General features: G+C 45.6%; 1 protein-coding gene across 2 annotated transcripts in view; it reads right to left on the reverse strand.

Moving 5' to 3' along the window:
• LOC121577550 (retinoic acid receptor gamma-A-like) overlaps positions 1 to 26,124 on the reverse strand; it is a 102,949-nt gene that overhangs the window by 12,728 nt on the left and 64,097 nt on the right. The window lies entirely within an intron of this gene.

Consider the following 26,124-nt stretch of genomic DNA (forward strand, 5'->3'; position numbering starts at 1 on the left):
AGGGGGAAAATGGAACACAATATAACACCATTTGCTGTGCCACAGGCAAAGTCATTCAACTGCTACCAGCAAAATAAACAACGTAATATACACACACACACACACACTGACAAACATTTTCGCACAAAGAGACAACGCGACACTGATGGAGCCCAGATGAGGGAAACCTTTGTCCATGTCTGGAAAAACTCTATTTCTATTCACCTTTTTCACCACTGAACATTTCAGGTCTATGCACCATCTAGCTACTAAATATAGCTTCAAATGCACTGTGTTTACCCTGACTTCACACACAAAACACATCAGCATACATTTGCATAGATATACACACACACATTTATAAATGGTAAAAAAAGCTCATATACCCATACATTTAGCCACATTCACCGACCAAGCCCCCAAACCAATCCCCTCTAACATGCCTTTGAACTTTCACCTTCAGTCACCCCAATTCACCTCCCCCGTGCCCATCCCGAACCCCACTGTTTTTCTCTTGTTTCCTGGCCCTAAATTCCTCAGCGCAGGCTGGACAGGGTTTAATAGAGGCCCAGGCTCGTAAGCCAGCCTATAAAGGCTGTGTCTGGGCTGGGAAGGAGGCCCCCGGCCAGGCTGACCGCCTCTTTATTGGGATCCAGTCACCTTGGACAGCCATTCACACCACCAGCTGGACTCTCGCAACCCTGCCCCTTATTTTTTTTATTTTACAAAAAATGGAGGGGTCAATAATCCAAAGCCACGCACAGCCCCCGTCCTAGCTGCCACCTTGAATGGATAGAACTGCGCTGGCCCAAATGTCGACCTCTACACACCCACACCCCTCCTCCTCGATCCCCCTCCAGCCCCCTCTCTCACACTGGGGCCTGCGTTTAACAAGAGTGGCAAGACTTCAAAAAGAGGAGAAAAGGGCATAAAGGAATAATCTAATAAAAGAAGAGGGGGAAAGATATGGGTTAGAGGACAGAGGGCTCCCAGTGGCTAGAGAGGTGGAATAAAACTCTGACCCTTTAGCTTTGACCTTGACTACCAATACCATTAGTACTAACTACCAATAGCCTTAAGGTTCGCACACATCGCACTGAATGTGGATCTAGCGTTTGTCTGCCAATTGTTCAGCGCGCCGTGTTTTAGAGACCACCCGCTGTAGACGTCTGACTGCCAAACATTTTCACACAATTCTACATGTAAAACGACGTTCAGAGGTGCTAAGTACTGTCAGCCAGCAAACGCTAATTCTGTGTCTGAGCCCTAACAGTCTACTACTCCCACTACCAATAACAGAAGTACTAGCTACCAAAAGCCTAAAAGCTTAGACACTCCGATAGGATTGTCAAACGTAAGTCGCTCTGGATAAGAGCGTCTGCTAAATGATGTAAATGTAAATGTAATGTAAATGTTTGCCTGCCAACAGTATTTAGCACCTCTGAACAGAGTGTCGGCAGTCAATCTCTTTTGTGTTCACACAGCAAAGACCTTGGAAGTCATCAGCCGCTCAGCCTTGTTAAAATACTCCAAACCAGAAGGTGGCAATAGCGTTGTTTGGCAATGCATGTCCGTGTGTGTTGCTTATGGTCTACATTCCAAACTAGCTGCGCTAATGTTGCTATTTTGTAGAAAGCCCTTGTTGATACTAGACAGATGGCCACAGATAGATAATTACCTAGCAAGATGACGAAGAAACAATTTAATTCACTCTCCATAATCCCATACTACCAGTGCCAGCACATTGACAAATGTTTAGCTAGCTAGCTAACTTTAGCATATTCATAGCTAGCTAGCTAAGGACACTGCACTAACTCACTGGCACACATCAACAGCATAATCCCAGAAACCCTAGACCCACTCCAATTTGCATACCGCCCCAACAGATCCACAGATGATGCAATCTCCATCGCACTCCACACTGCCCTTTCCCACCTGGACAAGAGGAACACCTACGTGAGAATGCTATTCATTGACTACAGCTCAGCATTCAACACCATAGTGCCCTCTAAGCTCATCACTAAGCTAAGGATCCTGGGACTAAACACCTCCCTCTGCAACTGGATCCTGGACTTCCTGACGGGCCGCCCCCAGGTGGTAAGGGTAGGTAACAACACATCTGCCACACTGATCCTCAACACGGGGGCCCCTCAGGGGTGCGTGCTCAGTCCCCTCCTGTACTCTCTGTTCACCCATGACTGCATGGCCAGGCACGACTCCAACACCATCATTAAGTTTGCCGACGACACAACAGTGGTAGGCCTGATCACCGACAACGATGAGACAGCCTATTTGGAGGAGGTCAGAGATTTGGCCGTGTGGTGCCAGGACAACAACCTCTCCCTCAACGTGACCAAGACAAAGGAGATGATTGTGGACTACAGGAAAAAAAAGAGGACTGAGCACGCCCCCATTCTAATCGACGGGGCTGTAGTGGAACAGGTTGAGAGCTTCAAGTTCCTTGGTGTCCACATCACCAACGAACTATCATGGTCCAAACACACCAAGACAGTCGTGAAGAGGGCACGACAAAGCCTATTCCCCCTCAGGAGACTAAAAAGATTTGGCATGGGTCCTCAGATCCTCAAAAAATTCTACAGCTGCACCATCGAGAGCATCCTGACTGGTTGCATCACCGCCTGGTATGGCAACTGCTTGGCCTCTGACCGCAAGGCACTACAGAGGGTAGTGCGTGACGGCCCAGTACATCACTGGGGCAAAGCTCCCTGCCATCCAGGACCTCTATACCAGGCGGTGTCAGAGGAAGGCCCTCAAAATTGTCAAAGACTCCAGCCACCCTAGTCATAGACTGTTCTCTCTGCTACCGCACGGCAAGCGGTACCGGAGTGCCAAGTCTAGGTCCAAAAGACTTCTCAACAGCTTCTACCCCCAAGCCATAAGACTCCTGAACAGCTAATCATGGCTACCCGGACTATTTGCACTGCCCCCCCACCCCATCCTTTTTACGCTGCTGCTACTCTGTTAAGTACAGTGGGGGAAAAAAGTATTTAGTCAGCCACCAATTGTGCAAGTTCTCCCACTTAAAAAGATGAGAGAGGCCTGTAATTTTCATCATAGGTACAAGTCAACTAGGACAGACAAAATGAGGAAAAAAAATCCAGAAAATCACATTGTAGGATTTTTAATGAATTTATTTGCAAATTATGGTGGAAAATAAGTATTTGGTCAATAACAAAAGTTTCTCAATACTTTGTTATATACCCTTTGTTGGCAATGACACAGGTCAAACGTTTTCTGTAAGTCTTCACAAGGTTGTCACACACTGTTGCTGGTATTTTGGCCCATTCCTCTATGCAGATCTCCTCTAGAGCAGTGATGTTTTGGGGCTGTCGCTGGGAAACACAGACTTTCAACTCCCCTCCAAAGATTTTCTATGGGGTTGAGATCTGGAGACTGGCTAGGCCACTCCAGGACCTTGAAATGCTTCGTACGAAGCCACTCCTTCGTTGCCCGGGCGGTGTGTTTGGGATCATTGTCATGCTGAAAGACCCAGCCACGTTTCATCTTCAATGCCCTTGCTGACGGAAGGAGGTTTTCACTCAAAATCTCACGATACATGGCCCCATTCATTCTTTCCTTTACACGGATCAGTCGTCCTGGTCCCTTTGCAGAAAAACAGCCCCAAAGCATGATGTTTCCACCCCCATGCTTCACAGTAGGTATGGTGTTCTTTGGATGCAACTCAGCATTCTTTGTCCTCCAAACACGACGAGTTGAGTTTTTACCAAAAAGTTTTATTTTGGTTTCATATGACATTCTCCCAATCCTCTTCTGGATCATCCAAATGCACTCTAGCAAACTTCAGACGGGCCTGGACATGTACTGGCTTAAGCAGGGGGACACGTCTTGCACTGCAGGATTTGAGTCCCTGGCGGCGTAGTGTGTTACTGATGGTAGGCTTTGTTACTTTGGTCCCAGCTCTCTGCAGGTCATTCACTAGGTCCCCCCGTGTGGTTCTGGGATTTTTGCTCACCGTTCTTGTGGTCATTTTGACCCCACGGGGTGAGATCTTGCGTGGAGCCCCAGATCGAGGGAGATTATCAGTGGTCTTGTATGTCTTCCATTTCCTAATAATTGCTCCCACAGTTGATTTCTTCAAACCAAGCTGCTTACCTATTGCAGATTCAGTCTTCCCAGCCTGGTGCAGGTCTACAATTTTGTTTCTGGTGTCCTTTGACAGCTCTTTGGTCTTCGCCATAGTGGAGTTTGGAGTGTGACTGTTTGAGGTTGTGAACAGGTGTCTTTTATACTGATAACAAGTTCAAACAGGTGCCATTAATACAGGTAACAAGTGGAGGACAGAGGAGCCTCTTAAAGAAGAAGTTACAGGTCTGTGAGAGCCAGAAATCTTGTTTGTTTGTAGGTGACCAAATACTTATTTTCCACCATAATTTGCAAATAAATTCATAAAAAATCCTACAATGTGATTTTCTGGATTTCTTTTCTCAATTTGTCTGTCATAGTTGACGTGTACCTATGATGAAAATTACAGGCCTCTCTCATCTTTTTAAGTGGGAGAACTTGCACAATTGGTGGCTGACTAAATACTTTTTTTCCCCACTGTAAGTATTTATGCATAGTCACTTTAACTCTATCCACATGTACATATTACCTCAACTACCTCAACTAGCCGGTGCCCCCGCACATTGACTCTGCAACGGTACCCCCCTGTATATATAGCCTCCCTACTGTCACTTTATTTTACTGTATATATAGCCTCCCTACTGTCACTTTATTTTACTTCTGCTCTTTTTTTCTCAACACTTTTTTTGTTGTTGTTTTATTCTTACTTTTTTTGTTTAAAATAAATGCACTGTTGGTTAAGGGCTGTAAGTAAGCATTTCACTGTAATGTCTGCACCTGTTGTATTCGGCGCATGTGACCAATAAAATGTGATTTGATTTGATTAACTCGGCAGCAAACACAGGCAGCTGTTTCATGGAAACAAGCTAATCCATTGTGATTTAATTATAATGTCAATACTAGCTACAGTGGTTAGCTAGCTTGGAGGAAGTATTTAGTGTTGTGTGCATTGGGTCTGTGCACTTAGCTAGCTACCATCCCATAGCCTACATTGCATATGAAGTATGACTGGGTCATCTGTGGATGTTTGGAGAAAATGCCCTCTTTTTCCCTGTTGGCTCCCCCAAGTCAGGGTTCGTGCTCTCTGATTGTCTCAAAGTCAAGTTGTTGTCCACTGACAAGCATTGCGATTCTTCAAATAGAAACGATAGGTTCGTCGCTACCGGGTCGGCACGTAGCAAGTATCACTTTTGTTCTAGCAAGAGAAGGAACGGCCTCCCACTGTGAAAAGTACCTATCGGCAGTCTATTGGCAGTGGGATTATTGGTGTGTTTCATGAATATTTCATATTCATCATCTCGAGCACCACCCCAACATCAACATATGTGAAAATGGCGCGTTTCTATGCTTTGTAGTAAAAAAGATAGAGGAAGATAAGTGTTTCCAATGACATCATCAACCAATTAGTAGGCAATGCCTACTCATAATTGGTTAAAATCACACGATGCACATCTATGATGTCATTGGAAACACTTATTTTCCTCTCTTTTTTACTACAAAACATAGAAACAAGCAATTTTCACATATGTTGATGTTGGGGTGGTGCTGGAGATGATGAATATGAAGTAGATTTTTTTTTTTACAGTCTACTACAACCACTACCAATACCATTAGTACTAGCTACCAATAGCCTTTATCATTACTCTCAGATCCATGACATTACACATACGAGTCATTGGATGAAGGCGTCTTCTTTAGTGGGGAGTTTTGTTAAGAGCCACGACGCTCGGTCTGAACATTAACACGCATCGCTTGCGGTACGGTTTTGGAAGCATAAGGACCTTATCTTTCATATCGGCGAGAAATAATAATAATTAAAAAAGGTTACATTTAAACACACCTTTATAGGGTTAGGGTTCCCATATGGCCATATTTCCATGTTACAGCGCATGTTTACGGAAAACAGACGGAAGACAGAGTGGTTTACCTGTGCTAATTAGCTATATGCTTCTCCAAACACCTGTGTGTAAATGGAAGACAGACGCCACAAACGTGTTGTCACTGAAAAATACTGTCGGCTGCAACTTTGTTAAAACCGGTAAAAAAAGTGTACAGTAAGTGTGTATTTTGCGTTTGTGAAATTATTTTGATGTGATGTGAAAGTAGAGGGATTTATGTTTCTAGAACCGTACCTTAATTGAGAATTGATTCATGTTTAAATTGAGTATTTGGCTGTTTTGGCTTCTAGAGCCATTAGCTGCTCTTCTGTCACTCGCTCCCTGCACTGCATGCACTATGTGCATGGCTCTCCTTGTGTAAGTATCCATTGTAACGCCTCTGCTTGCAGTTCTGCTCAATGACGGGACAGAGAGCAGCTAGCTGTAAACTAGCTACTTTTGGTCATTCCGACAAAACTCTCAAGTAACATTATTCTTTTTGGTAAAATAATCTCTCCTGTGGACTCGGACAATGTTCTGGTCTTATATTTGATGAGGTTGAAGCACTTCTGACACCATGATATGTATTGCGCAGCAGAGCAAAAGCAAATGGCTCAGCTTCAAAATGTTAATGATCAATTTAGTGACCCCCAAGCCTTACCCATACACTAGTTATTGATGAAAAAACAGGCCCTACCCGGCCCTAACCCGATGTATAATGTCGGGGCCCATCAGGCTCGGGTCTGGTAGCAGAGCTTTAGTAGTGGCTGAGGCCCTTTTTATCTTGACGAGAGTTGAAAGAGATTGTCGAGCAGTATCAAAAATAATAATGAGAATAGACCTTTTACTGTAATGTAAACATGTCATGTCTCGAAAGCTCACCCGACAGTTGCCCCCCACTGGGCACACACTGGTTGAATCAACGTTGTTTCCACGTCATTTCAATGAAATCACGTTGAACCAATGTGGAATAGACGTTGAATTGACGTCTGTGCCCAGTGGGCTCCCTCCAAGCAGGGCAGTGTAAACATAATTGTCTCGTTGAGCCCAACACTCCTACAGTAAAAATTGTAATAGCAGAGCAATATTTTTTAACAGCTGAAATGTTTAGGCATTTTTCTTATATTTTTTTATTGAGGTTTTACCAGAGATTGCAGTAAAAGCCGGTTACTCTGAAATTGATGCTGTAGCTAAAAGGGAATCTCAGAACATTGCGAGGTCGGAACGCAATCATCGTTACTGTCACGCCCTGACCTATAGAACTCTAGTTAGTTTGGTCAGGGCGTGCATGTTTAGTTCTAGGTTGTTGTATATCTATGTTTAGATTCTAGTTGTTATACTTCTATGTTTGGCCGGGTATGATTCCCAATCAGAGGCAGCTGTCGCTCGTTGTCTCTGATTGGGGATCATACTTAAGTAGCCTGGTTGCAGTCCTTGTTTGTGGGATCTTGTTCCGTGTAGGCTGGTTGTTGTATAGCCCATAGGACTTTCACGTCACGTGGTTTTGTATGTTTATTCTATATAATAAACATGTACGCTTTTCACGCTGCACCTTGGTCCGACCCGTCTCTCAAAGTGCGTGACAGTTACATTAAGACATGGTTACAAAACGTACCTCAATGCAGGGATGGGATATGCCACTGTACTCCAAATTGTACCTTTATCCACACTGCTCCATTGAAGATAAAAATAATGCTTGTTTTTACAAATAACTGCCCTAGTTATCAGTAGCCACCCCAGCCATTTTGGAATGGTCGTGTCTGCCAATCAGCTCCTTTGTAGTTCAATGCAATGTGCCATTTCATAATGGCTGCTGTGGCTACTGATAGCTAGCATGAGGACGAAAAGGGCAGTTTTCCCAGAAAACTATCAGTATTTCAATCTTCTGGATGGAGCAGTGTGGATTTGGAGTACAGTGGCATATCCCATCCCTGCATTGAGGTACGTTTTAAGACCCATATGACTCCACGGTGTCTTAATGTAACCATGATTGCATTCCGACCTCAGTGCAGCTCCGTGTAAACAAGAGTAACGGCTGTAGGGTCGGTATCTTCTGGCAATTGATTAAGCAAATGTTGCTAGCTAACATTAGCTATTGTGCCACTTTGGCTGTGTTATTGTCTTGCAGCTAAATTAATGAGTGTATGGATGAGAAAATAAAACATTTAAAGTCTGCACATGCTTGTGTATTGTTGCATTTTTCAAGAGTGTAATATGGTTTTGTTGCATTAATCAAGAGTGTAATATGGTAGATGCATGAAAAGTTGCTTGCATAGCTAGTTGAATAGTTTGCATGCTTAGCCTACTGACTAGTTGCTACTGTGACAGTTAAAGGTACATTTTAGCTGTGTAGTAAGACTGTCAATGCTAATGTGAATTACAGTGCCTTCAGAAAATATTCATACCCCTTGACTTATTACACATGTTGTTGTGTTACAGCCTGAATTCAAAATTGATTAAATATAAAAAAAAATCTCACCCATCTACACACAACCCCATAATGTTTAAAAAAAATACATATATCTAATTTACATAAGTATTCACACCCCTGAGTCAATACATATTAGAATCACCTTTGGCAGCAATTACAGCTGTGACTCTTTCTGGGTAAGTGTCTAAGAGCTTTGTACACATGGATTGTACAATATTTGCACATTATTATTTTTACAATTCTTCAAGTTGGTTGTTGATCATTGCTAGACAGCCATTGCTATAGATTTTCAAGCAGATTTAAGTCAAAACTGTAACTAGTCCACTCAGGAACATTCAATGTCATCTAGGTAAGCAACTCCAGTGTATATTTGGCCTTGTGTTTTAGGTTATTGTCCTGCTGAAAGGTGAATTTGTCTTCCAGTGTCTGCTGGAAAGCAGACTGAACCAGGTTTTCCTCTAGGATTTTGCCTGTGCTTATCTCTATTCCGTTTATTTGAATCCCAAAAAATACCTAGTCCTTGCCAATGACAAGCATACCCATAACATGATGCAGTTACCACCATGCTTAAAAATATGAAGAGTGGTACTCAGTGTTGTGTTGGATTTGCCCCAAACATAATACCTTGTATTCAGGACATTGTCACGTCTCCTCCCGTTGCTCCCCTCCAGCGCTCTGATTCGCCGGTCTACTGAGCCACCGGTCTGAGCACACCACCTCGGCAACACCGGAATGGAAACCCAATGCCCCCTAATCACCTCCAGCGCACCTCATCTCATCACCACCCCTATTTAGCCCTGGACTGTTCTGTATGATTTTGTGTGTGATTGTTAAGCTTCGTGTCGTTTACTCTCTTTGTTATTTATCTTTCTCATTGTTAAGTAAACCTTGACCTTGTTAATTCCTGCGTCTGCGTCCTGCCTCTTCATGTACTCGTCAGAGACAAAGTTTTTGCAGTTTTACTTTAGTGCCTTATTGCAAACAGGATGCATGTTTTGAAATGTCCTTCTTACGCTGTCAACTAGGTTAGTATTGTGGAGTAACTACAATGTTTATCCATCCTCTGTTTTCTCCTATCACAGCCATTCAACTCTGTAACTGTTTTAAAGTTACAGAGTTTAAACCGCACATTGACTCTGTGCCGGTACCCCCTGTATATAGCCTCGCTATTGTTATTTTACTATTGTTATCTTACTGCTGCTCTTTAATTATTTGTTACTTTTATTTCTTATTTGGGGGGGGGGATTCTTTCTTAAAACTGCATTGTTGGTTAAGGGCTTGTAAGTAAGCATTTCACTAAGGTCTACACCTGTTGTATTCGGCGCATGAGACAAATAACATTTGATTTGATTTGAAAGTCACCATTGGCCTCATGGTGAAATCCCTGAGTGGTTTCCTTCCTCTCCGGCGACTGAGTTAGGAAGGACGACCTCCCTGGTCTTTGTGGTTGAATCTGTGTTTGACATTCACTGCTCGACTGAGGGACCTTACAGATAATTGTATGTGTGGGGTAGAGAGATGAGGTAGTCATTCAGAAATCATGTTAAACACTTATTGCACACAGTGAGTCCATGCAACTTATTATGTGACGTGTTAAGCACATTTTTACTCCTGAACTTATTTACGCTTGCCATAACAAAGGGGTTGAATACTTATTGACTCAAGACATTTCAGTTTTTCATTTTTAATTAATTTGTCAACATTTCTAAAAACATAATTCCACTTTGACATGATGGGTTATTGTGTGTAGGCCAGTGACACAAAATATAAATTTAATAAATGTTTGATTCAGGCTGTATCACAATGTGTAAGAAGTCAAAGGGTGTGAATACTTTCTGAAGGCACTGTATGTACATATTATGTACACTGAAATGCAGAGAAAGAGAGGGACAATCCCAGATCCACCTGACTGGAAGAGAGCCTAAGCCTGAAAAAATGCCTCTCTCCTTTTCCATCTCTCTGTCTCTCTCTCTCTTGCTCTTCACCCATGGCTCACCTCATGGCTTGTCACTACATCACTCAGCACACCTCCATAAGACTACCAACAGAAAATAAATTAGACCAGATCCACTCCGCACCACTCCCTCCATCTCACTTTATCCCACTCGCTCTCTCCCACCTCCCTCTCTCCCTCCTTGTCTACCCCTCTCTACCTCCTTCCACCTTTTTCGCTTTGTTGCTTTAGTTACCTGCAGTTTGCTCTCTTTCGCTCTCCCCCTATCTCCCTCTCTCTCTCCCTCATTCAAAGGGCTTTATTCTCTCGCTCTGCTCTCCTCCAGTATGTCTCCTCAGCGTGACACGTCACTGTTTAGAAAACAAAAGCTCCTGTGAAACCTGAGGCCTTCCTTATCAGCCTGGGACTCAATTAGCATAACAATCCTTGTCCTGAGTGCCGTGTGTCAGCCTGGGCTCTGATGAAGGGTGGTGGTGTGGAGGGCAGGTACAGCAAAACCATCACCATTCAAAAGCGTCTGCTAAATGGCATATATCATTTTACCCCTAATCCCCTCTGTCTCGCCATGGCTTCTGTGTGCAGAGGAGGGAGGGAGGGGGTTAGGTGAACCCACTACAAGGCCCCTTGTCTTCATAATCCCCCCCCCGTCACTCATATGCACCACTTTCTACCTTCAGTTGGGCTTCACACTCTCACCTATCTATCCCCCTCTTTCTCTGTCTTTCCACCATGCAGCATACTGTAGGTCTGTCTTAAGCCTTCAGCATGTTTCGGTTTGGCTTGGCAAACCGAAAGAGTGTGCTGGCATTCTCCCTTAAAATACCTTTGCTTGAAAAATGAGAAAAAAGCGGCAATAGTACTGTTTGCCCATCTTGAGACTCTGTAGCCAGTTTTTTGCACTTCCTCAAAATAGTCACAATTAATCTAAGAACTCAAGAAAGCATATAATAAAAAATCCCCATACAAATCTGTCAGTTTAAGTTAGATATATCTGCATTGGGTGCGTCTCAATCCACCGCATCCACCAATGTCGCACTTCTGCATCTGTGGTGAAAGGTGGTGACAGAACTAGAGTGGTGTTTGTCAGACCATAAGACATCCCAAAAATTGGTCTTCTCACAAAATCGTCTGGTGTCCAAACGGTTTGCCCAAACAAATTAGGACCCCTCTATGGAACGATGAGATTCTCACATACACGATGGTGTTTACTCTTTGACCCCCACAAGCGAATTGGGACTTGTCTGAAGTCAGTACAGCCGATCTGCCAACTTCTGTCTGTAGCGTCCGAAACCGTTTGGACTACACACTTGACACCACTCTGTGGAAAGGGGAGACTCTCACGAACACGTACATGTTGTTGGTTTGCTCTAGGATGCCCACAGGCCTCAAACTAGTCGTCTGAAGGTCCCCCCTTCTGAAGGTGTCGTCCCCCGTTTTTGACTCAATTTGCTGGGGCATGGACTCTACAAGGTGTCAAAAGCGTTTTCTTGACTTATTAGATTTCTGAATTAACCTCAATGTACTGTAGATACAGGCTTGTCAGTTACACAATACTTTTTTTGTTGTCAATGTAGACTATAGCCTGAGTTAGTACAGTTTGGTTGCTACAACAGCCGACCCGTGAAGAAGCTTTAGTCAATACCTTACGCTAACTTTTCATCCATATGTCATATACAGTGCCCTCCATAATTATTGGGACAGTGAAGCAATTTTCTTATTTTGGCTCTACACTAAAAATACATTATTTGAACTCAAACAATGACTATAAGGTTAAAGTGCAGACTATCAGCTTTAATTTGAGGGTATTCTCATCCATATCGGGTGAACCGTTTACAAATTACAGCACTTTTTGTACATAGTCCACCCATTTTAGGACATCAAAAGTATTGGGGTAAATTCACTTACAGTTGAAGTCGGAAGTTGGGTTGGAGTCAACTTAGGTTGGAGTCATTAAAACTCGTTTTTTCAACCACTCCACAAATTTCTTGTTAACAAACTATAGTTTTGGCAAGTCAGTTAGGACATCTACTTTGTGCATGACACAAGCAATTTTTCCAACAATTGTTTACAGACAGATTATTTCACTTATAATTCACTGTATCACAATTCCAGTGGGTCAGATGTTTACATGCACTAAGTTGACTGTGCCTTTAAACAGCTTGGAAAATTCCAGAAAATGATGTGATGGCTTTAGAAGCTTCTGATAGGCTAATTGACATAATTTGAAAAAAAAATTGTAGACCTCCACAAGTCTGGTTCATCCTTGGGAGCTATTTCCAAATGCCTGAAGGTACCACGTTCATCTGTACAAACAATAGTACGCAAGTATAAACACCATGGGACCACGCAGCTGTCATACCGCTCAGGAAGGAGACGCGTTCTGTCTCCTAGAGATGAACGTACTTTGGTGCGAAAAGTGCAAATCAATCCCAGAACAACAGCAAAGGACCTTGTGAAGATGCTGGAGGAAACAGGTACAAAAGTATCTATATCCACAGTAAAACAAGTCCTATATCGAAATAACCTGAAAGGCCACTCAGCAAGGAAGAAGCCACTGCTCCAAAACCGCCATAAAAAAGCCAGACTACGGTTTGCAACTGCACATGAGGACAAAGATCGTACTTTTTGGAGAAATGTCCTCTGGTCTGATGAAACAAAAATAGAACTGTTTGGCCAAAATTACCATCGTTATGTTTGGAGGAAAAAGGGGGTCGCTTGCAAGCCGAAGAACACCATCCCAACCGTGAAACACGGGGTGGCAGCATCATGCTGTGGGGGTGCTTTGCTGCAGGAGGGACTGGTACACTTCACAAAATAGATGCCATCATGAGGAAGGAAAATTATGTGGATATATTGAAGCAACATCTCAAGACATCAGTCAGGAAGTTAAAACTTGGTCGCAAATGGGTCTTCCAAATGGACAATGACCCCAAGCATACTTCCAAAGTTGTGGCAAAAGGGCTTAAGGACAACAAAGTCAAGATATTGGAGTGGCCATCACAAAGCCCTGACCTCAATCCTATAGAACATTTGTGGGCAGAACTGAAAAAGCGTGTGCGAGCAAGGAGGCCTACAAACCTGACTCAGTTACACCAGCTCTGTCAGGAGGAATGGGCCAATATTCACCCAACTTATTGTGGGAAGCTTGTGGAAGGCTACCCGAAACGTTTGACCCAAGTTAAACAATTTAAAGGCAATGCTACCAAATACTAATTGAGTGTATGTAATCTTCTGACCCACTGGGAATGTGATGAAAGAAATAAAAAGCTGAAATAAATCATTCTCTCTACTATTATTCTGACATTTCACATACTTAAAATAAAGTGGTGATCCTAACTGACCTAAGACAGGGAATTAAATGTCAGGAATTGTGAAAAACTGAGTTTAAATGTATTTGGCTAAGGTGTATGTAAACTTCCGACTTCAACTGTATGTGCATTAAAGTAGTTAAAAGTATTTGGTCTCATATTCATAGCATTCAATGACTACTCTACACATTTGTTGGATGCATTTGCTGTTTGTTTTGGTTATGTTTCAGATTATTTTGTGCCCAATAGAAAATAATGGTAAATTATGTATTGTGTCATTTTGGAGTCACTTTTATTGTATATAAGAATATAATATGTTTCTAAACACTTCCACATTAATGTGGATGCTACCATGATTATGGATAATCCTAAATGAATCGTGAATAATGATGAATGAGAAAGTTACAGACACACAAATATCATACCCCCAAGACATGCTAACCAATTTACGGAGGTTACTGTATGTCACATGGATCTTAGAGGTGAGAAATATCCAGCATGCGCGCGCAAGCACACGCACACGCACACACACACACACACACACATACACAGTCTTGTTTCCTGTGGTGTAAAGTACTTAAGTAAAAATACTTGAAAGTACTACTTAAGTAGTTTTTTGGGGTATCTGTACTTTACTTTACTATTTATATTTTTGGCAACTTTTACTTTTACTTCACTACATTCCTAAAGAAAATAATGTACTTTTTACTCCATACATTTTCCCTAACACCCAAAAGTACTCGTTACATTTTGACAGGAAAATGGTCTAATTCACACACTTATCAAGAGATCATCCCTGGTCATCCCTACTGCCTCTGATATGGCGGACTCACTAAACACAAATGCTTCGTTTTTAACTTATGTCTGAGTGTTGGAGTGTGCCCCTGGTTATCCGTCAATAAAAAGAAAACAATAAAATTGTGCCATCTGGTTTGCTTAATATAAGGAAGTTTAAATTATTTATACTTTTCCATTTACTTTTGATACTTAAGTATATTTAAAACTAAATACTTTTAGACTTTTACTCAAGTAGTATTTTACTGTGTGACTTTCACTTTTACTTGAGTCATTTTCTATTAAGGTATCTTTGCTTTTACTCAAGTATGACATTTGAGTACTTTTTACACCACTGCTTGTTTCACTAACCTTGTGGGGAGGTGACACATTTAGTCCCATTCAAAGTAATATTTTCCTTAACCCCTAACCCTTACCCTAACCTTAACCCCAGCCCTAACTCCTAGCCCTAGCCCTAACCCTAACCTTTAAACCCTAACCCTAATTCTAACCCTAATATAATTATAATCCTGACCCTAACGCTTTTTCCTTGTGGGTACTGGCAAAATGTCCCCAGTTGGTCCAAAAACATTTTGTTTACTATTCTTGTGGGCACACACACACACACACACACACACACACACAGCGTGTTGAATGTATGCCATGATGAAGGGCTCCATTCATTCGCTGTCTTCAGCGTGGTTGTGTGGGCGACAGTGTGACACATCGCCTGAGGAGCAGCTCAGACGTCTCAGGGTTGGGCTTCAGCCAGAATAGGGGGCTGACAGACCCTCTCCGATGGATGTTACTATGGAGTATCTACACAAGTCTATATTTCTTAAAGTGGCCTTGTGATTTTGTCTACGTTTGCCTTCCCTTGTATTTTTCTCTAATAATCCTTACAAGAGGCACATTTTGGATGATCAACAAAATAGTTCTAGGGGCAGTAGTTTTTCCTGACCCAGTGATCTGACCAGGAAAAACTCCATGTCCTAGTTATACCTGGTAAATACATAATAGTAGTTTCCCCTGGTCAGGTCCCATGACGTTATGTAGTTCTAATTATCAATATGCAATGGCATTTTCTAGACATTTCTGTTGTGGCAACATTATTTAATCTCAGTACAAGACTGTAAGCGCTCAGTTTTAACTTGGCCATGCTCCAATCTATGGTGCTGTCAGGTCTCCAAAGACTAATTTGGTTAGCAAATTTACCTTTTACATAACTTCTCGCCTCACAAAATGTTCTGGAGTGTGCTGTGGAATGTGTGTGTGTTTGTGAATGTGTGTGAGTGTGGGCTGGCTTCAACGTATGAACATGTTGAAATGTGTGTAGCGGTTTTCAGTGTGACTTTCAGTATGAAACAGGAGAACAACACACACACCACCTAAAGCCTGATCTGAGGGAGAAAATGGAGACTACATTAACAGTCATCCCATCCGGTACATACCAACAAACAGGAAAAATAATCCCATGTGTGTCTTCAAACCCATATCCTCTACCATTACCACTCACTCTTTGAACTAAGCATGCTGTGGGCAGTATGAATGTATGAAATGATTTAACCTCTGGACTATTTTGTATCAAGTCTGCCCAAATGTGCCGAATTGGACAACTGATACATTTTCAAGTACATAACTATAGAGAACATACAAAAATATGGTAATAAAAAATGTAAGTTTACACACTCCCAGGAATGTCATACATGATGGATCATTAGCTTATACACTAACTTTCACACATCTAGATGGCCGGGCAGGGTGGGTGTGCAGCCAGAGACAGCAGGGGTTCAAACTGTAGAACCCAGTTCCTACATTTGAATATAAAAATTGATTTTATCAAACAAAACTACACTACATTTTATCTCTGGGACCCTTAGGATGTCAAATCAGAGCAAGATTACTGAATGTAAGTCCATTATTTACCTTCAGAGGTGAATGTATCAAACCAGTTGCCGTGATAAGTTTTTTGTTGTTGTCACGTTCGTTGAATGACGGGTCAGACCAAGGCACAGCGTGATATATGTACATGTTTATTAACTTATAAACCTACAACAAAATAACAAAACGAAACGTGAAGTCCAAGGTAGAACACACAACATACCTTACAAGGAACAAGATCCCACAACTAGACAGTGCCAATAGGCTGCTTAAGTATGGTCCCCAATCAGAGACAACGAGCGACAGCTGCCTCTGATTGGGAACCACACCGGCCAACATAGAACTAGACATACTAGATCCTCATACATAGAACAAGCACAACAAGGAATATACACACCCTGACTCAACATATAAGCGTCCCTGAGTCAGGGCGTGACAGTACCCCAAAGGTGCGGACTCCGACCGCACAACATAAACATAACAGGGTAGGGGCCGGGTGGGCATTCCGCCTCGGAGGCGGATCCGGCTCGGGGTGTGACGACCTCTCATTCTCCGCCTCCCTGTTGCGCCCCTGGTCTGGTCTAGACCTCGGCACGTTGCTTCCCCTCTCCTTCCTCCCACGATACGCCAGGCCCTGTCTGGACCCTGTTGTGGGAGACCCCGAACCTGGAGAGGGGCTGACGTCATGGTCTAGACTGGAGCCACTGACCGGAGCCGGACTAGGCACCGGTGGAGCGGACTGCTTTGGCTCCGGAGTGGAGCCGCTGACCGGAGCTGGATCAGGCAACGGTGGAGCGGACTGCTCTGGCTCCGGATTGGAGCGAGGAGCAGGCACGGGCCGGGCCGGACTAGGAACACGCACCACTGGCTTGGTGCGAGGGGCAGGAACGGGCTGGACTGGCGACGCGCACCACTGGCTTGGTGCGAGGAGCAGGAACGGGCCGGGCCGGACTGGCGACGCGCACCACTGGCTTGGTGCGAGGAGCAGGAACGGGCCGGGCCGGACTGGCGACGCGCACCACTGGCTTGGTGCGAGGAGCAGGAACGGGCCGGACTGGCGACGTGCACCACTGGCTTGGTGCGAGGAGCAGGCAGGGCCGGACTGGTGACGCGCACCACTGGCTTGGTGCGAGGAGCAGGAACGGGCCGGGCCAGACTGGCGACGCGCACCACTGGCTTGCTGCGAGGAGCAGGAACGGGCCGGGCCGGACTGGCGACACGCACCACTGGCTTGGTGCGAGGAGCAGGTACGGGCCGGGCCGGACTGGCGACGCGCACCACTGGCTTGGTGCGAGGAGCAGGAACAGGCGGGGCCGGACTGGCGACGCGCACCACTGGCTTGGTGCGAGGAGCAGGAACAGGCCGGGCCGGGCTGGCGACGCGCACCACTGGCTTGGTGCGAGGAGCAGGAACAGGCCGGGCCGGGCTGGCGACGCGCACCACTGGCTTGGTGCGAGGAGCAGGAACAGGCCGGGCCGGACTGGCGACGCGCATCACTGGCTTGGTGCGAGGAGCAGGAACAGGCCGGGCCGGGCTGGCGACGCGCACCACTGGCTTGGTGCGAGGAGCCGGAACAGGCCGGGCCGGACTCGCGACGCGCACCACTGGCTTGGTGCGAGGAGTAGGAACGGGCCGGACCGGACTGTGAAGGCGGACTGGAGGTCTGGAGCGGAGAGCTGGCACAACCAGTCCTGGCTGGCTGCCCACTTTCGCACTACACGTGCGGGGCGCTGGCACAGGACGCATTGGGCTGTGCACGCGCACTGGCGATACAGTTCGTAGAACTGGCGCAGGATATGCGGGACCGAGGAGGCATACTGGAGACCAGGAGCGTTGAGCCGGCACACCCCGTCCTGGCTGGATGCCCATCTTCGCACAGCACGTGCGTGGTGCAAGCACAGGACGTACAGGACTGTGCCGGCGCACTGGCGACACAGTACGTAGCTCCGCATAACACGGAGCTTGCCCAGTCATACGCCTCTTCGCGTGAGTACGGGGAGTTGGCTCTGCTCTAACCCTAGGCTCCGCCAACCACCCCTGTGTGCCCCCCCCCAAAAATGTTATTGGGGCTGCTTCTCGGGCTTCCTCCTCGACCGGCCTCCTCCGTGTTGCCGTTGCTCCTCTCCTGCCTGGGCATCTACCTTAGCCCATGGTCCTTTCCCCGCAAATATATCTTCCCATGACCACAAATCGGCCACCTGTGACATGGCTATTCGCTCCTCCTGGGCACGCTGCTTGGTCCTCGTTTGGTGGGATCTTCTGTCATGTTCGTTGAATGACGGGTCAGACCAAGGTGCAGCGTGATATACGTACATGTTGATTTATAAACCCACGACAAAATAACAAACCAAAACGAAACGTGAAGTCCAAGGTAGAACACACAACATACCTTACAAGGAACAAGATCCCACAACTAGACAGTGCCAATAGGCTGCTTAAGTATGGTCCCCAATCAGAGACAACGAGCGACAGCTGCCTCTGATTGGGAACCACACCGGCCAACATAGAACTAGACATACTAGATCCTCATACATAGAACAAGCACAACAAGGAATATGCACACCCTGACTCAACATATAAGCGTCCCCTGAGTCAGGGCGTGACAGTTGTTGTGCACTCTCCTCAAATAATAGCATGGTATTTATTCACTGTAATAGCTACTGTAAATTGGACAGTGCAGTTAGATTAACAATAATGTAAGCTTTCTGCCCATATAAGACATGTCTATGTCCTGGAAAGTTTGCTGTTACTTACAACAGTCATGCTAATCACATTAGCGCACGTTAGCTCAACCGTCCCGTATATGGGACACCGATCCCGTAGAGGTTAATGGATGGTTATAGGCCTATTTGTACAGATAATCTATAGGAAAAAGATAGGCCTGAACCCCAGGAGAGGATATGCTGACTGTGTATGTGTGTGTGCTGTGTGCGTGCGTGCATGTGCATGCGGGGGGGGGGGGATGAGATTTCAGTCAAATGTGGAACAGTGGCACTTCCTTTCATCAGCTGTCTTCAGTTTAATACCTGCAACACCCCTCCTCCCCCCTCCTCCCTCACCTCCCTTCCCCTGCCTGGCCTGTCCCATATCCCTCCCCCTCTGTACCTCTCTCACCCCTCCAGCCTTCCTGCCCTGTTGGGAGGAGGAGTCCTTCCTGTCATTGGGAGCCTCTTTGAAAGGAAAGGCTGTGATAAAACCAGGCTACTGTCCAGGAGATGGCTCCATAAAAACAGCAACACCAAACGCACAGGCAAGAGGGGGTCACACACAAACACATGAGCGCACACCAGTGCATGCGCACACACAATCTGGGAGGAATTATCACACCCTTACTAGAACGACACACAGCCGTGGACTATACAGCAAACACACACACACACACACACACACACACATACATACACACACACACACACACACACACACACACACACACACACTGACAGATAATGTGGAGCATAACGCAGCAAGTTCACCTACAGCGGAGTTTGTGCAATCATCGCACTCAGAAAACCTTAATGTTTTACTATTGTAAATGCTAACTCTATAAATACAACTGTGCAGAATCTGATGCAGTTTTTTTAATGTAATATTTACTCCCATATGTTTTTCTCCTAACAGAGACAGGAAGGCAGGGCTTCTCTGTGTGGAGGGTGGTGGGGGGGTAATAGTAATTACCTGTGGTTAATATCCTCTTGGCCTCATGGTTACATGATGACGGTTTTCGATAGGCTACCTCTTATCCAGCATGTGAAATCTCCCGATAGGAAGAGTGATGTGTGAGGGATTGCCCCTCTCATTCACCGGCCTACATGCAAGGCAGCCTTTCTTCTTTACAACACCTCATAAAGCTATCTTTTTATTTTGCACCTTTTTTGGATGAAACAGAGTCAACATTTGGCCACCCCTCATCTCCCCTACTCACCAACTAGACCTACTATCCGCACAACACTTTCCTGTCAGACGACCAACACTATACTTCAAACAGCCATGCCTTCCTAAACCCACCTTGACAACACTAAGACACACACACAGAGACCTACACACACAGTCTACCAAATTCCCAAATGTTCCCATTGTTTCCAAACATTCAACCATTGAAGTCAATGTGTTGTGGCCATGGATGGGAAAGACTTATCAAAGAGGGGAATTAAAGAGTGTGAGACAAGCTGGAACAAGACTGGGTGGAACAGACTATTCACTTCAACGGGTGACGCAGCGCTGCCTGGCTGGCTGCTGCCTCATGCTAACTGGTTCTCAATAACTTTCCCAAGCTAATCCCATTACTTTGAAGATTGTTTGAGTTACACTGAAATTCGCAAACAATTTGTCATTACTGTCAAAGTGGTTCAGTCATCGCAATTACTAAAGTACTCATCTGACTGAGCGAGGTTCGAGCTACAAATCCCACAAGGCATTTCAGCTCACTTGCATCCATGGCAACTATGTGTTTGCATTTTAAGAGTGAAATGCTAAATCAGTAAATCAACGTATCAGTCACTCAAAATCAATCCATTTTGTGTGGTCGGCTGGTATAGAACATCAGAATATGATCCAGCTAATAACTCGAGAGCAACTCAAACATACACTACCACGCTACTACTAGGCTACACTACTACTACTACACATAGACATACTCAAGTTCATGGTGAGTGATGGGGCGTAACATGGAGTCCTTCTCCACTGGCCCTGGCCCAGTGGCACTATGGGAAGGCCAGCCCAGAGACATCCCAGGACACTATGTAGGACCCATAGGAGTGGATGCACCATGGACAGACAGCCCATATAAAATGCCATTACCGAATTCCATCAGGGGCCTGTGAAATCTGTGCAGGCACACAGAGGGAAGGCCGTCTAAGCGCTGGGACAGACACACGAAAGCACACACACATACACAAACACACACACACTTTGGGATGTATTCTCTCTCATTCTCCCTCTAAACCCAATCAGCTACCATCTACCTCACAAATAGTATTTCACTCTGTCTCCCTATCCTTGTCTTAGACAGATTCAATCAAACTGGCCCTAGTATGTTTGAGTATTCTATTACTTTACGAACTGCTGCCTTTGTGCATACAGGAAACGTATTATGGAAACTAAAACATATACACTACTGGTCAAAAGTGTTAGAACACCTATTCATTCAAGGGTTTTTCTTTATTTGTACTATTTCCTACATTGTAGAAATGTTAAACAAATCAAAATATATTTTAGATTTTAGATTTTTCAAATAGACACCCTTTGCCTTGATGACAGCTTTGCACACTCTTGGCATTCTCTCAACCAGCTTCACCTGGAATGCTTTACCAACAGTCTTGAAGGAGTTCCCACATCTGCTGAGCACTTGTTGGTTGCTTTTCCTTCACTCTGCGGTCCGACTCATCCCAAACCATCTCAATTTGGTTGAGGTCGGGGGAGGCCAGGTAGGTCATCAGATGCAGCACTCCATCATTCTCCTTCTTGGTCAAATAGTCCCTACACAGCCTAGAGGTGTGTTGGGTCATTGTCCTGTTGAAAAACAAATGATAGTCCCACTAAGCCCAAACCAGATGGGATGGCGTATCGCTGCAGAATGCTGTGGTAGCCATGCTGGTTATGTGTGCCTTGAATTCTAAATAAATCACAGACAGTGTCATCAGCAAAGCACCCCCACACCATCACACCTCCTCCTCCATGCTTTACGGCGAGAGGAACTGGTTAGGCAGCAGAGGGAGCGGAGGTTTATGAGGAAACCCAGTCCCACTCCTCGCACCAAGCAAGTGGTGTGTGTCACCAGTCCGGTCCGGCCCGTTCCTGATTCCCGCACAAGGCCAGTGGTGTTTGTTCCCAGTACGGTCAGGCCCGTTCCTGCTCCCCGCACTAAGCCTGTGGTGCGCGTCACCAGCCCGGTCCGGCCTGTTCCTGCTCCCCGCACCAAGCCAGTGGTGCGCGTTGTCAGCCCGGTCCGGCCCGTTCCTGCTCCCCGCACCAAGCCAGTGGTGCGCGTCGTCAGCCCGGTCCGGCCCGTTCCTGCTCCCAGCACCAAGCCAGTGGTGCGCGTCGTCAGCCCGGTCCGGCCCGTACCTGCTCCCAGCACCAAGCCAGTGGTGCGCGTCGTCAGCCCGGTCCGGCCCGTTCCTGCTCCCAGCACCAAGCCAGTGGTGCGGCGTCGTCAGCCCCGGTCCGGCCCGTACCTGCTCCCCGCACCAAGCCAGTGGTGCGCGTGCGTCAGCCCGGTCCGGCCCGTACCTGCTCCCAGCACCAAGCCAGTGGTGCGCGTCGTCAGCCCGGTCCGGCCCGTTCCTGCTCCCAGCACCAAGCCAGTGGTGCGCGTCATCAGTCCGGCACGGTCCGTGCCTGTTCCACCGGTGCCTGGTCCGGCACCGGTCAGCTGCTCCACACCGGAGCCAGAGCAATCCGCTCCACCGGTGTCCAGTCCAGCTCCAGCCAGCGGGACCAGACCAGGGGCGCTACGGGGGGGTGGAGAGAGAGTGGTGGTCACGCCCGGAGCCGGATCCGCCTCCGAGGCGGATTGCCCACCCGGCCCCTACCCTCTTGTGTTTGTGTGGCGCGGTCGCAGTCCGCGCCTTTGGGGGGGGTTACTGTCACGCCCTGGCTCTGGGGACTCTTATATGTTGAGCCAGGGTGTGGATTTTTCTATGTTATAGTTTTCTATGTTATGTTCTAGTTCGTGTATATCTATGTTGGCCAGGGTGGTTCCCAATCAGAGGCAGCTGTAGCTTGTTGTCTCTGATTGGGGACCATACTTAGGCAGCCTGTTTGGCACAGTTTATTGTGGGATCATGTTCCGGAAAGGTTTGTGTTTACCTAGGACTTCTAGTATCGTTTTGTTGTTTTGTTCGTTTGGTGTACTTTAATAAAATAATGTACGCTTATCACGCTGCGCCTTGGTCCGCATCATGTAACGATCGTGACACCATCCACCTGACAGGTGTGGCATATCAAGAAGCTGATTAAACAGCATGATCATTACACTGGTGCACCTTGGTCGGGGACAATAATAGGCCACTCTAAAATGTTTTGTCACACAACACAATGCCACAGATGTCTTAAGTTTTTAGGGAGCGTGCAGTTGGCATGCTGACTGCAGGAATGTCCACCAGAGCTGTTGTCAGAGCATTAAATGTTAATTTCTCTACCATAAGCCGCCTCCAATGTCGTTTTAGAGAATTTGGCACTATGTCCAACCAGCCTCACAACCGCAGACCACGTGTATGCCGTTGTGTGGGCGAGCAGTTTGCTGATGTCAACGTTGTGAACAGAGTGCCCCATGGTGGCAGTGGGGTTATGGTATGGGCTATGGTATGGGCAAGCATAAGCTACAGACAACAAACCCATTTTATCGATGGCAATTTGAATGCACAGAGATACAGTGACGAAATCCTCAGCCCAATGTCGCAAGGATCTGTACACAATTCCTGGAAGCTGAAAATGTCCCAGTTCTTCCATGGCCTGCATACTCACCAGACATTTCACCCATTGAGCATGTTTGGGATGCTCTGGATCAACATGTACGACAGCGTGTTCCAATTCCAGCCAAAATCCAGCAACTTTGCACAGCCATTGAAGAGGAGTGGGACAACATTCCACAGGCCACCATCAACAGCCTGATCAACTCTATGCGAAGGAGATGTGTCGCGCTGCATGAGGCAAATGGTGGTCACACCAGATACTGACCCTGCATTTTTCTTAAGGTATCTGTGACCAACAGATGCGTATTTCTATTCCCAGTCATGTGAAATCCACAAATTAGGGCCTAATTAATTTATTTCAATTGACTGATTTCCTTATACAGTGAGGGAAAAAAAGTATTTGATCCCCTGCTGATTTTGTATGTTTGCCCACTGACAAAGACATGATCAGTCTATAATTTTTATGGTAGGTTTATTTGAACAGTGAGAGACAGAATAACAACAATAAAATCCAGAAAAACGCATGTCAAAAATGTTATAAATTGATTTGCATTTTAATGAGGGAAATAAGTATTTGACCCCTCTGCAAAACATTACTTAGTACAAGGGGCAAAACCCTTGTTGGCAATCACAGAGGTCAGACGTTTCTTGTAGTTGGCCACCAGGTTTGCACACATCTCAGGAGGGATTTTGTCCCACTCTTCTTTGCAGATCTTCTCCAAGTCATTAAGGTTTCGATCCTGACGTTTGGCAATTCGAACCTTCAGCTCCCTCCACAGATTTTCTATGGGATTAAGGTCTGGAGACTGGCTAGGCCACTCCAGGACCTTAATGTGCTTCTTCTTGAGCCACTCCTTTGTTGCCTTGGCCGTGTGTTTTGGGTCATTGTCATGCTGGAATACCCATCCATGACCCATTTTCAATGCCCTGGCTGAGGGAAGGAGGTTCTCACCCAAGATTTGACGGTACATGGCCCCGTCCATCGTCCCTTTGATGCGGTGAAGTTGTCCTGCCCCTTAGCAGAAAAAACACCCCCAAAGCATAATGTTTCCCACCTCCATGTTTGACGGTGGGGATGGTGTTCTTGGGGTCATAGGCAGCATTCCTCCTCCTCCAAACATGGCGAGTTGAGTTGATGCCAAAGAGCTCGATTTTGGTCTCATCTGACCACAACACTTTCACCCAGTTCTCCTCTGAATCATTCAGATGTTCATTGGCAAACTTCAGACGGCCCTGTATATGTACTTTCTTGAGCAGGGGGACCTTGCGGGCGCTGCAGGATTTCAGTCCTACACGGCGTAGTGTGTTACCAATTGTTTTCTTGGTGACTATGGTCCCAGCTGCCTTGAGATCATTGACAAGATCCTCCCGTGTAGTTCTGAGCTGATTCCTCACCGTTCTCATGATCATTACAACTCCACGAGGTGAGATCTTATATGGAGCCCCAGGCCGAGGGAGATTGACAGTTATTTTGTGTTTCTTCCATTTGCGAATAATCGCACCAACTGTTGTCACCTTCTCACCAAGCTGCTTGGCGATGGTCTTGTAGCCCATTCCAGCCTTGTGTAGGTCTACAATCTTGTCCCTGACATCCTTGGAGAGCTCTTTGGTCTTGGCCATGGTGGAGAGTTTGGAATCTGATTGATTGATTGCCTCTGTAGACAGGTGTCTTTTATAGAGGTAACAAGCTGAGATTAGGAGCACTCCCTTTAAGAGTGTGCTCCTAATCTCAGCTCGTTACCTGTATAAAAGACACCTGGGAGCCAGAAATCTTTCTGATTGAGAGGGGGTCAAATACTTATTTCCCTCATTAAAATGCAAATCAATTTATAACATTTTTGACATGCGTTTTTCTGGATTTTTTTGTTGTTATTCTGTCTCTCACTGTTCAAATAAACCTACCATTAAAATTATAGACTGATCATTTCTTTGTCAGTGGGCAAACGTACAAAATCAGCAGGGGATCAAATACTTTTTTCCCTCACTGTATAAACTGTAACTCAATAAAATCTTTGAAATTGTTCCATGTTGCATTTATAGTTTATAAAATGTAACCCTATTTCACCTGAGCTTCCTAACATAGTTATGACATGTGACCGACCGACTCGATTCGGTCCTATGTAGCAAAATTTGAAATTGTGTTTTTTACATTGGATGAAAGTAGAGACAGTGCTAGAAAATGGTATATCAGGCATTACAGTTGAGGAACAATGGGAAAGTAATTCTGCTTTGAAATTTGATAAACTTGTAACCTCACTTTTAAGAAAATGGCCCTTGAATGTTTTGGTAAACCTGCTGGAGAGCTCTTCTTTGTCTACACCTATTCAGCATCATTCATACCCTCTTAAACCTTAGCCCTGCCCATCTCCAATAGGATTAACATGTGAGGCCATGTACTAAA

Source organism: Coregonus clupeaformis, unplaced genomic scaffold (genome assembly GCF_020615455.1).
Source record: "Coregonus clupeaformis isolate EN_2021a unplaced genomic scaffold, ASM2061545v1 scaf0005, whole genome shotgun sequence".
Taxonomy (NCBI): Eukaryota; Metazoa; Chordata; class Actinopteri; order Salmoniformes; family Salmonidae; genus Coregonus; species Coregonus clupeaformis.